We start from the raw sequence: 14,037 nt of genomic DNA on the forward strand, positions 1-14,037 counted from the left end.
GATGTCACAATGGGCACTGGGGATAAAGGGGGCGTCCCCATGGTATCACAATGGGCCCAGGTGACAAGGAGGGTCCCACGGTGCCACGATGGGTCCTGGGGACAAGGGGGTCCCCCAGATGTCACAATGGGCCCTGGGGACAATGGGGTTGCCCAGGATGTCACAATGGGCCCTGGGAACAACAGGAGTCCCCAAGGTGTCAGAACGAGCCCTGGGGACAAAGTGGAATCCTGGAATGTCACAATGGCCCCCAGTGACAAAGGGGTTCCCCATGGTGCCACAATGGGCCCTGGGGACAAAAGGGGTCCTGGGATTTCACAATAGCACTGGGGACAAAGGGGGGTCATGGGATGTCACAATGGGCTCCAGTGACAAAGAGGGTCCTCATGGTGCCACAATGGGCACTGGCGACAAAGGGGGTCCCCTGGATGTCACAATGGGCTCTGGGGACAAGGAGGGTCCCCAGGATGTCACAATGGGCCCTGGGGACAAAGAGCGTCCCCAGCATGTCACAATGGGCCCTGGGGACAAAGTGGGGTCCCCTGAATGTCACAATGGGCCGTGGGGACAATGGGGGGTCCTGGGACGTCACAATGGGCCCTGGGGACAAGGGGGTGCAGAGGATGTCACAATGGGCCCTGGGGACAATGTCGGGTCCTGGGACGTCACAATGGGCCCTGGGGACAAGGGGGGGTCCCCAGGATGTCACAATGGGCCCTGGGGACAATGGGGGGTCCTGGGACGTCACAATGGGCCCCAGTGACAAGGGGGGGTCCCCAGGATGTCACAGTGTGCCCTGGGTACAAAGAGGCGTCCCCGGAATGTCACAATGGGCCCTGGGGACAAGGGGGTGCCCTGATTGTCACAATGGGGCCTGGGGAAAATGGGGGGTCCTAAGACGTCACAATGGGCCCTGGGGACAAGGAGGGATCCCCAGGATGTCACAATGGGCCCTGGGGACAATGGGGGGTCCTGGGACGTCACAATGGGCCCCCGTGACAACGGGGGTCCCCAGGATGTCACAATGGGCCCTGGGGACAAGGGGGTGCAGTGGATGTCACAATGGGCCCTGGGGACAATGGGGGGTCCTGGAATGTCACAATGGGCCTTGGGGACAATGGGGGTCCCCAGGATGTCACAATGGGCCCTGGGGACAATGGGGTTGCCCAGGATGTCACAATGGGCCCTGGGGATAATGGGAGTCCCCAAGGTGTCAGAACGAGCCCTGGGGACAAAGTGGAATCCTGGAATGTCACAATGGCCCCCAGTGACAACGGGGTTCCCCATGGTGTCACAATGGGCCCTGGGGACAAAAGGGGTCCCCAGGATTTCACAATAGCACTGGGGACAAAGGGGGTCATGGGGTGTCACAATGGGCCTTGGGGACACAGAGGGGCCCTAGGACGTCACAATCAGCCCTGGGGACAACGGGGGGTCCCCTGAAAGTCACAATGAGCCCTGGGAACAGAGGGGGCTCCCCAGGACATCACAATGGGCCCTGGGAACAGAGGGGGGTCCTGGGACGTCACAATGGGCCCTGGGGACAAGCGGGGGTCTCCAGGATGTCACAACGGGCCCTGGGGACAAAGAGCGGTCCCTAAAGTGTCACAATGGGCCCTGGGGACACAGAGGGGCCCTGGGACGTCACAATCAGCCCTGGGGACAAAGTGGGGTCCTGGGATGTCACAATGGGCCCCAGTGACAAAGGGGGTCCCCATGGTGCCACAATGGGCCGTGGGGACAAAAGGGGTGCCCAGGATGTCACAATGGGCCCTGGGGACCAGGGTGGTCCTGCGATGTCACAATGGGCCCTGGGGACAAAGGGTGTCCCCTGGTTTTCACAATGGGCTCTGGGGACAAAGGGGGGTCCTGCGATGTCACAATGAGCCCTGCGGTCAAGGGTGGTACCCACAGTGTCACAATGGGCCCTGGGAACAAGTGGGGTTCCCCATAGTGACACAATGGGTCCTGGGGAAAATGGGGTCCCCAGGATGTCACAATGGGCCCTGGGGACAATGTGGGGTCCTGGGATGTCACAATGGGCCCCAGTGACAAAGGGGTTCCCTGAATGTTACAATGGGTCCTGAGGACAATGGGGGTCCTGGGACGTCACAATGGACCCTGGGGACAAGGAGGGATCCCCAGGATGTCACAATGGGCCCTGGGGACAAGGGGGGGTCCCCAGGATGTCACAATGTGCCCTGGGTACAAAGAGGCGTCCCCTGAATGTCGCAATGGGCCCTGGGGACAAGGGGGGGTCCTAAGACGTCACAATGGGCTCTGGGGCCAAGCAGGGATCCCCAGGATGTCACAATGGGCCCTGGAGACAAAGGGGGGTCCTGGGACGTCACAATGGGTCCCGGTGACAAGGGGGCATCCCCAGGATGTCAAAATGCGCCCTGGAGCCCAGGGGGGTCCTGCGATGTCACAATGGGCCCTGGGGACAAAGGGGGTCCCCTGGATGTCACAATGGGCTCTGGGGACAAAGGGGATCCCCACGGTATCAGAATGGGCCCTGGGGACAAAGGTGGGTCCTGGGATGTCACAATGAGCCCTGCGGACAAGGGTGGTACCCACGGTGTCACAATGGGCCCTGGGAACAAGGGGGGGTCCCCATAGTGTCACAATGGGTCCTGGGGACAAGTGGGGTCCCCAAGATGTCACAATGTGTCCTGGGGACAATGTGGGGTCCTGGGATGTCACAATGGGTCCCAGTGACAAAGGGGCCCCCTGAATGTCACAATGGGTCCTGGGGACAACGGGGGGTCCTGCGACGTCACAATGGGCCCCAGTGACAACGGGGGTCCCCAGGATGTGACAATGGGCCCTGGGGACAAAGAGGGGTCCACTGAATGTCACAATGGGCCCTGGGGACAAGGGGGTGCAGTGGATGTCACAATGGGCCCTGGGGACAATGGGGGGTCCTGGAATGTCACAATGGGCCTTGGGGACAATGGGGGTCCCCAGGATGTCGCAATGGGCCCTGGGGACAATGGGGTTGCCCAGGATGTCACAATGGGCCCTGGGGACAATGGGAGTCCCCAAGGTGTCAGAACGAGCCCTGGGGACAAAGTGGAATCCTGGAATGTCACAATGGCCCCCAGTGACAAAGGGGTTCCCCATGGTGCCACAATGGGCCCTGGGGACAAAAGGGGTCCCCAGGATTTCACAATAGCACTGGGGACAAAGGGGGGTCATGGGATGTCACAATGGGCCCTGGGGACAAGGGAGATTCCCATGGTGTCACAATAAGCCCTGGGGACAAAGTAGGGTCCTGGGATGTCACAATGGGCTCTGGGGACAAGGAGGGTCCCCCAGGATGTCACAATGGGCCCTGGGGACAAAGGGGGTCCTGGGATGTCACAATGGGCCCCAGTGACAAAGAGGGTCCTCACGGTGCCACAATGGGCCCTGGGGACAAAGGGGGTCCCCTGGATGTCACAATGGGCTCTGGGAACAAGGAGGGTCCCCAGGATGTCACAATGGGCCCTGGGGACAAAGGGGGTCCCCACGGTATCAGAACGGGCCCTGGGGACAAAGGGGGGTCCCCTGAATGTCACAATGGGCCCTGGGGACAGTGGGGGGTCCTGGGACGTCACAATGGGCCCTGGGGACAAGGGGGGGTCCCCAGGATGTCACAATGGGCCCTGGGGACAAAGGGGGGTCCCCAGGATGTCACAATGGGCCCTGGGGACAATGTGGGGTCCCCTGAATGTCACAATGGGCCCTGGGGACAAGGGGGGGTCCCCAGGATGTCACAATGGGCCCTGGGGACAAAGGGGGGTCCCCAGGATGTCACAATGGGCCCTGGGGACAATGTGGGGTCCCCTGAATGTCAAAATGGGCCCTGGGGACAAGGAGGGATTCCCAGGATGTCACAATGGGCCCTGCGGACAAGGGTGGTACCCACGGTGTCACAATGGGCACTGGGCACAAGGGGGGGTCCCTATAGTGTCACAATGGGTCCTGGGGACAAGTGTGGTCCCCAGGATGTCACAATGGGTCCTGGAGACAATGTGGGGTCCTGGGATGTCACAATGGGCCCCAGTGACAAACGGGGGCCCCTGAATGTCACAATGGGCCCTGGGGACAATGGCGGGTCCTGGGACGTCACAATGGGCCCTGGGGACAAGAAGCGATCCCCAGGATGTCACAATGGGCCCTGGGGACAAGGGGGTGCTGAGGATGTCACAATGGGCCCTGGGGACAATGGGGGGTCCTGGGACCTCACAATGGGCCCTGAGGACAATGGTGGGTCCCCTGAATATCACAATGGGCCCTGGGGACAACGGGGGGTCCGCAGGATGTCACAATTGGCACTGGGGACAAAGGGTGGGTCCCCATGGTGTCACAATGGGCCCAAGTGACAAGGAGGTTTCCACGGTGCCAGGATGGGTCCTGGGGACAAGGGCGTCCCCCAGATGTCACAATGGGCCCTGGGGACAATGGGGTTGCCCAGGATGTCACAATGGGCCCTGGGGACAATGGGAGTCCCCAAGGTGTCAGAACGAGCCCTGGGGACAAAGTGGAATCCTGGAATGTCACAATGGCCCCCAGTGACAAAGGGGTTCCCCATGGTGCCACAATGGGCCCTGGGGACAAAAGGGGTCCCCAGGATTTCACAATAGCACTGGGGACAAAGGGGGGTCATGGGATGTCACAATGGGCCCTGGGGACAAGGGAGATCTCCATGGTGTCACAATAAGCCCTGGGGACAAAGTGGGGTCCTGGGATGTCACAATGGGCCCCAGTGACAAAGGGGGTCCCCATGGTGCCACAATGGGCCCTGGGGACAAATGGGGTCCGCAGGATGTCACAATGAACCCTGGGGACAAAGGGTTTTCCTGGGACATTTCAATGGGCCCTGGGGACAAAGGGGGGACCCCAGGATGTCACAATGGACCCTGGAAACAAAGGGGGGTCCTGGGATGTCACAATGGGCCCTGGGGACAATGGGGGGTCCTGGGATGTCACAATGGGCCCTGGGGACAATGGGGGTCCCCAGGATGTCACGATGGGCACTGGGGAAAAGGGGGGTCCCCATGGTGTGACAATGGGCCCTGGGGACAATGGGGGGTCCTGGAATGTCGCAATGGGCCTTGGGGACAATGGGGTTGCCCAGGATGTCACAATGGGCCCTGGGGACAATGGGGTTGCCCAGGATGTCACAATGGGCACTGGGGACAATGGGAGTCCCCAAGGTGTCAGAACGAGCCCTGGGGACAAAGTGGAATCCTGGAATGTCACAATGGCGCCCAGTGACAAAGGGGTTCCCCATGGTGTCACAATGGGCCCTGGGGACAAAAGGGGTCCCCAGGATTTCACAATAGCACTGGGGACAAAGGGGGGTCATGGGATGTCACAATGGGCCCTGGGGACAAGGGAGATCCCCATGGTGTCACAATAAGCCCTGGGGACAAAGTGGGGTCCTGGGATGTCACAATGTGCTCTGGGGACAAGGAGGGTCCCCAGGATGTCACAATGGGCCCTGGGGACAAAGGGGGGTCCTGGGATGTCACAATGGGGCCCAGTGACAAAGAGGGGCCTCATGGTGCCACAATGGGCCCTCGGGACAAAGGGGGTCCCCTGGATGTCACAATGGGCTCTGGGGACAAGGAGGGTCCCCAGGATGTCACAATGGGCCCTGTGGACAAAGAGCGTCCCCAGCATGTCACAATGGGCCCTGGGGACAAAGGGGGTCCCCACGGTATCAGAATGGGCCCTGGGGACAAAGGGGGGTCCCCTGAATGTCACAATGGGCCCTGGGGACAGTGGGGGGTCCTGGGACATCACAATGGGCCCTGGGGACAAGGGGGGGTCCCCAGGATGTCACAATGGGCCCTGGGGACAAAGAGGGGTCCCCTGAATGTCACAATGGGCCCTGGGGACAAGGGGGTGCAGTGGATGTCACAATGGGCCCTGGGGACAATGGGGGGTGTCCAGGATGTCAGAATGAGTCCTGAGGACAAGGGGAGGTCCCCATGGTGTCACAATGGGTCCCCAGTGACAAGGAGGGGTCCCCATGGTGTCACAATAGGCCCTGGGGACAAAGTGGGGTCCAAGAATGTCACAATGGGCCCTGGGGACAAAAGGGGTTGCCATGGTGCCACAATGGGCCCTGGGGTCAAAGGGGGTCCCCATGGTGCTACAATGGCCCTGGGGACAAAGGGGGGTCCTGGGATGTCACGATGGGCCCTGGGGACAAAGGGGGTGTCCCCATGGTGCCACAACGGGCCCTGGGAGCAAGGGGGTGGCCAGGATGTCACAATGGGTCCTGGGGAAAATGGGGGGTGCCCAGGATGTCACAATGGACCCTGAGGACAAGCGGGGGTCTCCATGGTGTCACAATGGGCCCCAGTGACAAAGGGGCCCCCTGAATGTCACAATAGGTCCTGGGGACAATGGGGGGTCCTGGGACGTCACAATGGGCCCTGGGGACAATGAGGGATTCCCAGGATGTCACAATGGGCCCTGGGGACAAAGAGGGGTCCCCTGAATGTCAGAATGGGCCCTGGGGACAAGGGGGTGCAGAGGATGTCACAATGGGCCCTGGGGACAATGGCCCTGGGGAACGGCTCCTCCTCTGCATTCATTAACAATTAACACCCTCAGCAGCGCTAATTAACACCCCTCCCACCCCCCCATATCCCCGCTGCCCCCTAATTACCCCCTAATTCGCGCTAATCACCCCTAATTCCCCCTCCTTACTCACCCAGCAGCCCCTCGATGTCCGCAGCCGCCATCTTGCCCCGCCGGGAGGGCCACAAACCACCTCAAAATTGACCCAAAATAGCGCTTTTTCAACCCAAAACCCTCCCGCTGAGGCTCCCCGAGCTGTGTCCCCAAAGCCCCCGCTGTTGTCACCTCGGGAAAAGCGCGAAAAAAGCGGCCCCGGGGGTCCCCGCGCTTCGCTTCGCGCTCTGAGGGAAAGCGCGGGAAAACGAGCGGAGACGGAAAGAGCCGAGCGGAGCCGAATGGGCCCGAGCGGAGCCGAGCGGCGCCCGAGCGGAGCCGAGCGGCGCCCGAGCGGAGCCGAACGGCGCCCGAGCGGAGCCGAACGGCGCCCGAGTCCCGGCCGGGGCCGAACGCACCCGAAGGGACCCGAAGTCTTCCCGAAGGGGTCCGAGTGGAGCCGAACGCACCCGAAGGGACCCGAACCCACCCGAGTGGACCCGAACCCACCCGAAGGGGCCCGAACCCACCCGAAGGAGCCCGAACCCACCCGAGTGGACCCGCACCCACCCGAAGGGGCCCGAAGTCTCCCCGAAGGGACCCGAACCCACCCGAAAGTGCCCCAAAAGGCGCCAAACTCCCAAATCCCCCCCTTTTTACCCCAAAACCCGTGTTCCGCTCCCCCCCCGGCCCCTCCTCTTCCTCCCCCCCCCCCCACTTTCTCCCCCTTTTTCCGCCTCACGATCGTTTCCCGCCGCGGCGGCGGCTGCGAGCGAGGCCACGCCCCCTTCCTCAGGCGGCGGCCAATGGGAAGGGGGGGGGGTGCGTGGCCACGCCCACTGTGCGTGGCGTGCGCGGAGGCGGCTCCGAGAGGAGCCGAAGATACACGAAGGGAGCCGAAGGGACCCGAGGGGACCCGAACGCACCCGAAGGGACCCGAACGCACCCGAAGGGACCCGAGTGGGGCCCGAACGCACCCGAGGGGACCCGAAGGCACCCGAAGGGACCCGAACGCACCCGAAGGGACCCGAGTGGGACCCGAACGCACCCGAAGGGACCCGAGGGGACCCGAACACACCCGAAGGGACCCGAGTGGGGCCCGAACTCACCCGAAGGGACCCGAGGGGACCCGAACGCACTTAGGGGGCTCCATGAGTCACTTATGGGTCACTATGGGGCACTCCTGGGTCCCTAAGGGGGAAATTATGGGGGTCTATGGGGAGTTCAGGAGGGACCCAGGAGTACCCCAAGGGACCCAGGAGTTCAGGAGGGACCCAGGAGTGCCCCAAAGGACCCAGGAGTGCCCCAAAGGACCCAGGAGTGCCCAAATGTGTTGTGTTTTGTTTTTTCTCTCTTGTTTATGTCCTCTTTTACCTGAAATGGGACAATGGGGGCAATGGGGGGCAATGGGAGTCAATGGGGGCAATGGGGATCAATGGGGGGCAATGGGGATCAATGGGGATCAATGGGGGGCAATGGGGATCAATGAGTCAACGGGGTCAATGGGGGTCAATGGGAGTCAATGGGTCAATGGGGTCAATGGGGTCAATGGGTCAATGGGTCAATGGGGGTCAATGGGAGTCAATGGGAGTCAATGGGGTCAATGGGTCAATGGGATCAATGGGGGTCAATGGGAGTCAGCGGGGTCAATGGGGTCAATGGGATCAATGGGGGTCAATGGGGTCAATGGGTCAATGTGGATCAATGGGTCAATGGGAGTCAATGGGGTCAATGGGGGTCAATGGGGGTCAATGGGGGTCAATGGGGGTCAATGGGTCAATGGGGTCAATGGGAGTCAATGGGGTCAATGGGTCAATGGGGGTCAATGGGGTCAATGGGGATCAATGGGTCAATGGGGGTCAATGGGGCAATGGGGTCAATGGGGCAATGGGAGTCAATGGGGTCAATGGGGATCAATGGGTCAATGGGAGTCAATGGGGTCAATGGGGGTCAATGGGGTCAATGGGGATCAATGGGTCAATGGGGTCAATGGGAGTCAATGGGAGTCAATGGGGTCAATGGGGTCAATGGGGGTCAATGGGGGTCAATGGGGGTCAATGGGGGTCAATGGGGGTCAATGGGTCAATGGGATCAATGGGAGTCAATGGGGTCAATGGGAGTCAATGGGGTCAATGGGTCAATGGGGTCAATGGGAGTCAATGGGGTCAATGGGTCAATGGGATCAATGGGGGTCAATGGGGTCAATGGGGATCAATGGGTCAATGGGGGTCAATGGGGCAATGGGGTCAATGGGGGCAATGGGGCAATGGGAGTCAATGGGGTCAATGGGTCAATGGGTCAATGGGGGTCAATGGGGCAATGGGGTCAATGGGGTCAATGGGGTCAATGGGAGTCAATGGGGTCAATGGGTCAATGGGGATCAATGGGTCAATGGGAGTCAATGGGGTCAATGGGGGTCAATGGGGTCAATGGGGGTCAATGGGTCAATGGGGTCAATGGGAGTCAATGGGAGTCAATGGGGTCAATGGGTCAATGGGATCAATGGGGGTCAATGGGGTCAATGGGAGTCAATGGGGGTCAATGGGGGTCAATGGGGTCAATGGGTCAATGGGATCAATGGGGGTCAATGGGGTCAATCGGGATCAATGGGTCAATGGGAGTCAGCGGGGTCAATGGGGTCAATGGGGATCAATGGGGTCAATGGGATCAATGGGGATCAATGGGGCAATGGGGTCAATGGGGTCAATGGGTCAATGGGGATCAATGGGTCAATGGGAGTCAATGGGGTCAATGGGGGTCAATGGGGTCAATGGGGATCAACGGGTCAATGGGGCCAATGGGTCAATGGGAGTCAATGGGGTCAATGGGATCAATGGGATCAATGGGGGTCAATGGGTCAATGGGGGTCAATGGGGTCAATGGGGGCAATGGGAGTCAATGGGGTCAATGGGATCAATGGGGGTCAATGGGGTCAATGGGGGTCAATGGGGGTCAATGGGGATCAATGGGGATCAATGGGTCAATAGGGGCAATGGGGGCCAATGGGGTCAATGGGGGTCAATGGGGATCAATGGGTCAATGGGGATCAATGGGGATCAATGGGGATCAATGGGGATCAATGGGGATCAATGGGGTCAATGGGGTCAATGGGGTCAATGGGGGTCAATGGGGGTCAATGGGGGTCAATGGGGTCAATGGGGTCAATGGGAGTCAATGGGGGTCAATGGGGTCAATGGGTCCCAGGGTCACATTCCCGCTGTCCCTGTCCCCGCTGTCCCAGGTTGTCCCAGGGCTCAGTGCTCACTCCTCATTGGTTCCTGGCCTTTTGCATTCATTAATATTCGGTTAATTATTCGTTAAGGTTTTCTTGCCATAGTTGAGCCCAGCAGGAACCCCCGGGGTCCTAAAACCCTCCCTCTCTATGGGTCCCTATGGAGCTCTATGGGGCTCCTTGGATCTCTATGGGGTCCTACGGGTCTCTATAGGTCCCTATGGGGTTCCATGGGGCTCTGTGGTTTCCTATGGGCCTCTATGGGCCTCTATGGGTCCCTATGGGTCCCTATGGGTCCTTATGGGTCTTAATGGGTCTCTATGGGGCTCCTTGGGTGTCTGTGGGTCCCTATGGGGCTCTTTGGGGCTCTATGGGTCCCTATGGGGTCCTATGGAGCTCTATGGGTCTCTATGGGTCCCTATGGGTCTCTACAGGCTCTACGGTCCCTATGGGTCTCTAGGATCGCTATGGGGTTCCTTGGGTCCCTATGGGTCTCTGTGGGTCCCAATGGGGCTCTGTGGGTCGCTATGGAACCCCCGGGGTCCTAAAACCCTCCCTCTCTATGGGTCCCTGTGGGTCTCTATGGGTCCCTATGGAGCTCTATGGGTCCCTATGGGGTTCCATGGGGCTCTGTGGTTTCCTATGGGCCTCTATGGGGCTCTATGGGTCCCTATGGGTGTCTATGGGTCCTTATGGGTTCCTATGGGGCTCCTTGATGCTCTATGGGTCTCTATGGAACCCCCAGGGTCCTAAAACCCTCCCTCTCTATGGGTCCCTTTGGGTCTCTATGGGTCCCTATGGGTCTCTATGGGTCCCTATGGGTCCCTATGGGTCTCTACAGGCTCTACGGTCCGTATGGGTCTCTATGGGGTTCCATGGGGCTCTGTGGCTCCCTATGGGCCTCTATGGTCTCTATGGGTCCCTATGGGGTCCTATGGAGGTGGGTGCTTTTTTCCAACCAAAGTGATTAATGAGTTTTTAGGGTTTATCCCAAATGATGGGAACCCCCGGTTCCTTCCTTCCCTCCTTCCTTCCTTCCTTCCCTCCTTCCTTCCTTCCTTCCCTCCTTGCTTCCTTCCCTCCTTCCTTCCTTCCCTCCTTCCTTCCTTCCTTCCCTCCTTCCTTCCCTCCTTCCTTCCTTCCCTCCTTCCTTCCCTCCCTCCTTCCTTCCCTCCTTCCTTCCCTGCTTCCTTCCCTGCTTCCCTCCTTCCCTCCTTCCTTCCCTCCTTCCCTCCTTCCTTCCTTCCCTCCTTCCCTCCTTCCTTCCCTCCTTCCTTCCCTGCTTCCTTCCCTCCTTCCCTCCTTCCTTCCTTCCCTCCTTCCTTCCTTCCCTCCTTCCCTCCCTCCTTCCTTCCCTCCCTCCTTCCTTCCCTCCCTCCTTCCTTCCCTCCCTCCTTCCTTCCCTCCTTCCCTCCTTCCCTCCTTCCTTCCCTCCTTCCCTCCCTTCCCTCCTTCCTTCCTTCCCTCCTTCCCTCCTTCCTTCCTTCCCTCCTTCCTTCCTTCCTTCCCTCCTTCCTTCCTTCCTTCCCTCCTTCCTTCCCTCCTTCCTTCCCTCCTTCCCTCCTTCCTTCCTTCCCTCCTTCCTTCCTTCCCTCCCTCCTTCCTTCCCTCCTTCCCTCCTTCCTTCCTTCCCTCCTTCCTTCCTTCCCTCCTTCCTTCCCTCCTTCCTTCCTTCCCTCCTTCCTTCCCTCCTTCCTTCCTTCCCTCCCTCCTTCCCTCCTTCCTTCCTTCCCTCCCTCCTTCCTTCCCTCCTTCCTTCCCTCCTTCCTTCCCTCCTTCCTTCCTTCCCTCCTTCCTTCCCTCCCTCCTTCCTTCCCTCCTTCCTTCCCTCCCTCCCTCCTTCCCTCCCTCCTTCCCTCCTTCCTTCCTTCCCTCCTTCCCTCCTTCCTTCCTTCCCTCCTTCCTTCCTTCCTTCCTTCCTTCCCTCCTTCCTTCCTTTTTGGAGCTCACCACCTCTTTTGGATGAAGCTGGAGCGGCGCGTGGCTCCAGGCCTTTCATGGAAGCTCCAGCAGCTGCGGATGGGCCTGGGATGCTGGGCAGGAAGATGACGAAGATGACGAAGATGACGAAGATGACGAAGATGACGAAGATGACGAAGATGACGAAGATGACGAAGATGACGAAGATGACGAAGATGACGAGCGCATCCCCACGCGGGAAGACATCAAGAAGCTGATGGAAAGCAAGAAGAAGCAGCAGTCGCTCCAGGAGAGCTTTGGATGGCCCAGACCACCCCTTGTGCTTCGGATGCCCACACCACCCCTTGTGTTTTGGATACCCCAGACCACCCCTTGTGCTTTGGATGCCCACACCACCCCTTGTGTTTTGGATACCCCAGACCACCCCTTGTGTTTTGGATACCCCAGACCACCCCTTTGGGGAAGACCCTCCGTATGCTGAGGTGTTGCGTCTCCTTCCTCTTCATCCTCTAAAAGGTGTTTGGTGAAGAGCAGAGATGGAAGCGGGGGTTCCCATCATTTGGGATAAACCCTAAGAACTCATTTTGGTTGGAAAAGACCCTCGAGGTCATGGAGGCCAAGCATAACCTACCCCTGGCACTGACCCATATCCCTGAGGACGTTGTTTTGTGACACCATGGGGACCCCGCCTTGTCCTCAGGGCCCATTGTGACATCCTGGACACCCCCCATTGTCCCCAGAGCCCACTGTGACATCCTGGGGACCCCCTTTGTCCCCAGGGCCCATTGGACGTCCCATGACTCCCCCTTGTCCCCAGGGCCCATTGTGACATCCCAGTACCCCCCATTGTCCCCAGAGCCCATTGTGACATCCTAGGGACCCCCTTTGTCCCCAGGGCCCATTTTCGCACCATGGGGACCCCCTTTGTTACTGGGTCCCATTGTGACATTCCAGGACCTTACTTTGTCCCCAGGGCCCATTTTGGCACCATGGGGGATCCCTTTGTCACTGGGGCCCATTCTGACATTCAGGGCACCCCTCTCTGTCCCCAGGGCCCATTGTGACATGCTGGGGACTCCCATTGTCCCCAGGTCCCATTGTGACACCGTGGGGACCCCCTTTGTCCCTGTCGAGGGTTAAGATTCCTAACCCCAGACCATAACGCTAATCCTAATCCTAAACCTAAGCCTAATTCCTAACCCTAAACCCAATCCTAACCCAATCCCTTAACCCTAACCCAATCTCTTAACCCTTATCCCAATCCCTTAAACCTAACCCAAACTCCTAACTCTAAGCCTAAGCCCAACCCAGACGCCTAAGCCCAACCCAGACGCCTAAGCCCAACCCTAACCCAAACTCCTAGCCTTAAGACTAACCCTAAATCCTAACTCAAACTCCTAACCCTAAGTCTAAGCCTAAACCAAACTCCTAAGCTTAAGACTAAGCCTAACCCAAACTCCTAAGCCTAACCCTAACCCAAACTCCAAAACCTAAGCCTAACCCTAACCCAAACTCCTAACCCTATGCCAACCTTAACCATATTCCTACCCTTTCCCCCTAAACCTGAAGTCTTACTGCTTACACAAACACTATTCCCTAACCCCTAACCTTAATCCTTACTCCTAACATTAACCCTAATACTAACCCTTATCACTAACCACATCCCTACCCATAAACCCTAAACCTAATCCTAATCAAACCCTAATAATAACCCTAACCCTACCCCTAACACCTATCCCTTCATCTAAACTTCTAATATTAGTCCAATCACTTACTGTAATCCTAAAGCAAGGCAGGAGACCTCTCACACACACAAAAGGAAACCCACACTAACGTGGGAGCATGGAGCACCAGGGCAAAAAATGATCATCCATGTTTCTCCTAAATCAGAGCCTGCTGGCTACTGCAAGGCTCAACTATTGCAAGAAAACGTTCACAAATAATAAACCAAATACTAACAAACGCAAAAGGCCAGTAACCAATGAACACTGAACACTTACCCCTGCGATTCCCCTCAGGCTCAGGAACAGGATTACACCAAGAGGCTTGATCAGCATGGACTGCAGGAACCAAACAGGGAGTCAAACACGGGTGGGAGCTTCCATGGCACGTTGTGATCTCCTGCTTCCTCAGTCACCTGCTGTGATGGGAGAGGGTGAGATAATGACACGAGACACATACAGAGGTGTGTGTTCCCACAGCTAGAAACAGAG

At 58.8% G+C, this 14,037-nt stretch overlaps 1 pseudogene; it reads right to left on the minus strand.

Annotated features, from left to right (window-relative positions):
* The window catches only part of LOC139826689 (dynein axonemal heavy chain 9-like), a 132,059-nt pseudogene that overhangs the window by 17,324 nt on the left and 100,698 nt on the right, over positions 1–14,037 (minus strand).

This window comes from Patagioenas fasciata, unplaced genomic scaffold (assembly GCF_037038585.1).
Source record: "Patagioenas fasciata isolate bPatFas1 unplaced genomic scaffold, bPatFas1.hap1 Unplaced_1, whole genome shotgun sequence".
In the NCBI taxonomy this organism is placed as follows: Eukaryota; Metazoa; Chordata; class Aves; order Columbiformes; family Columbidae; genus Patagioenas; species Patagioenas fasciata.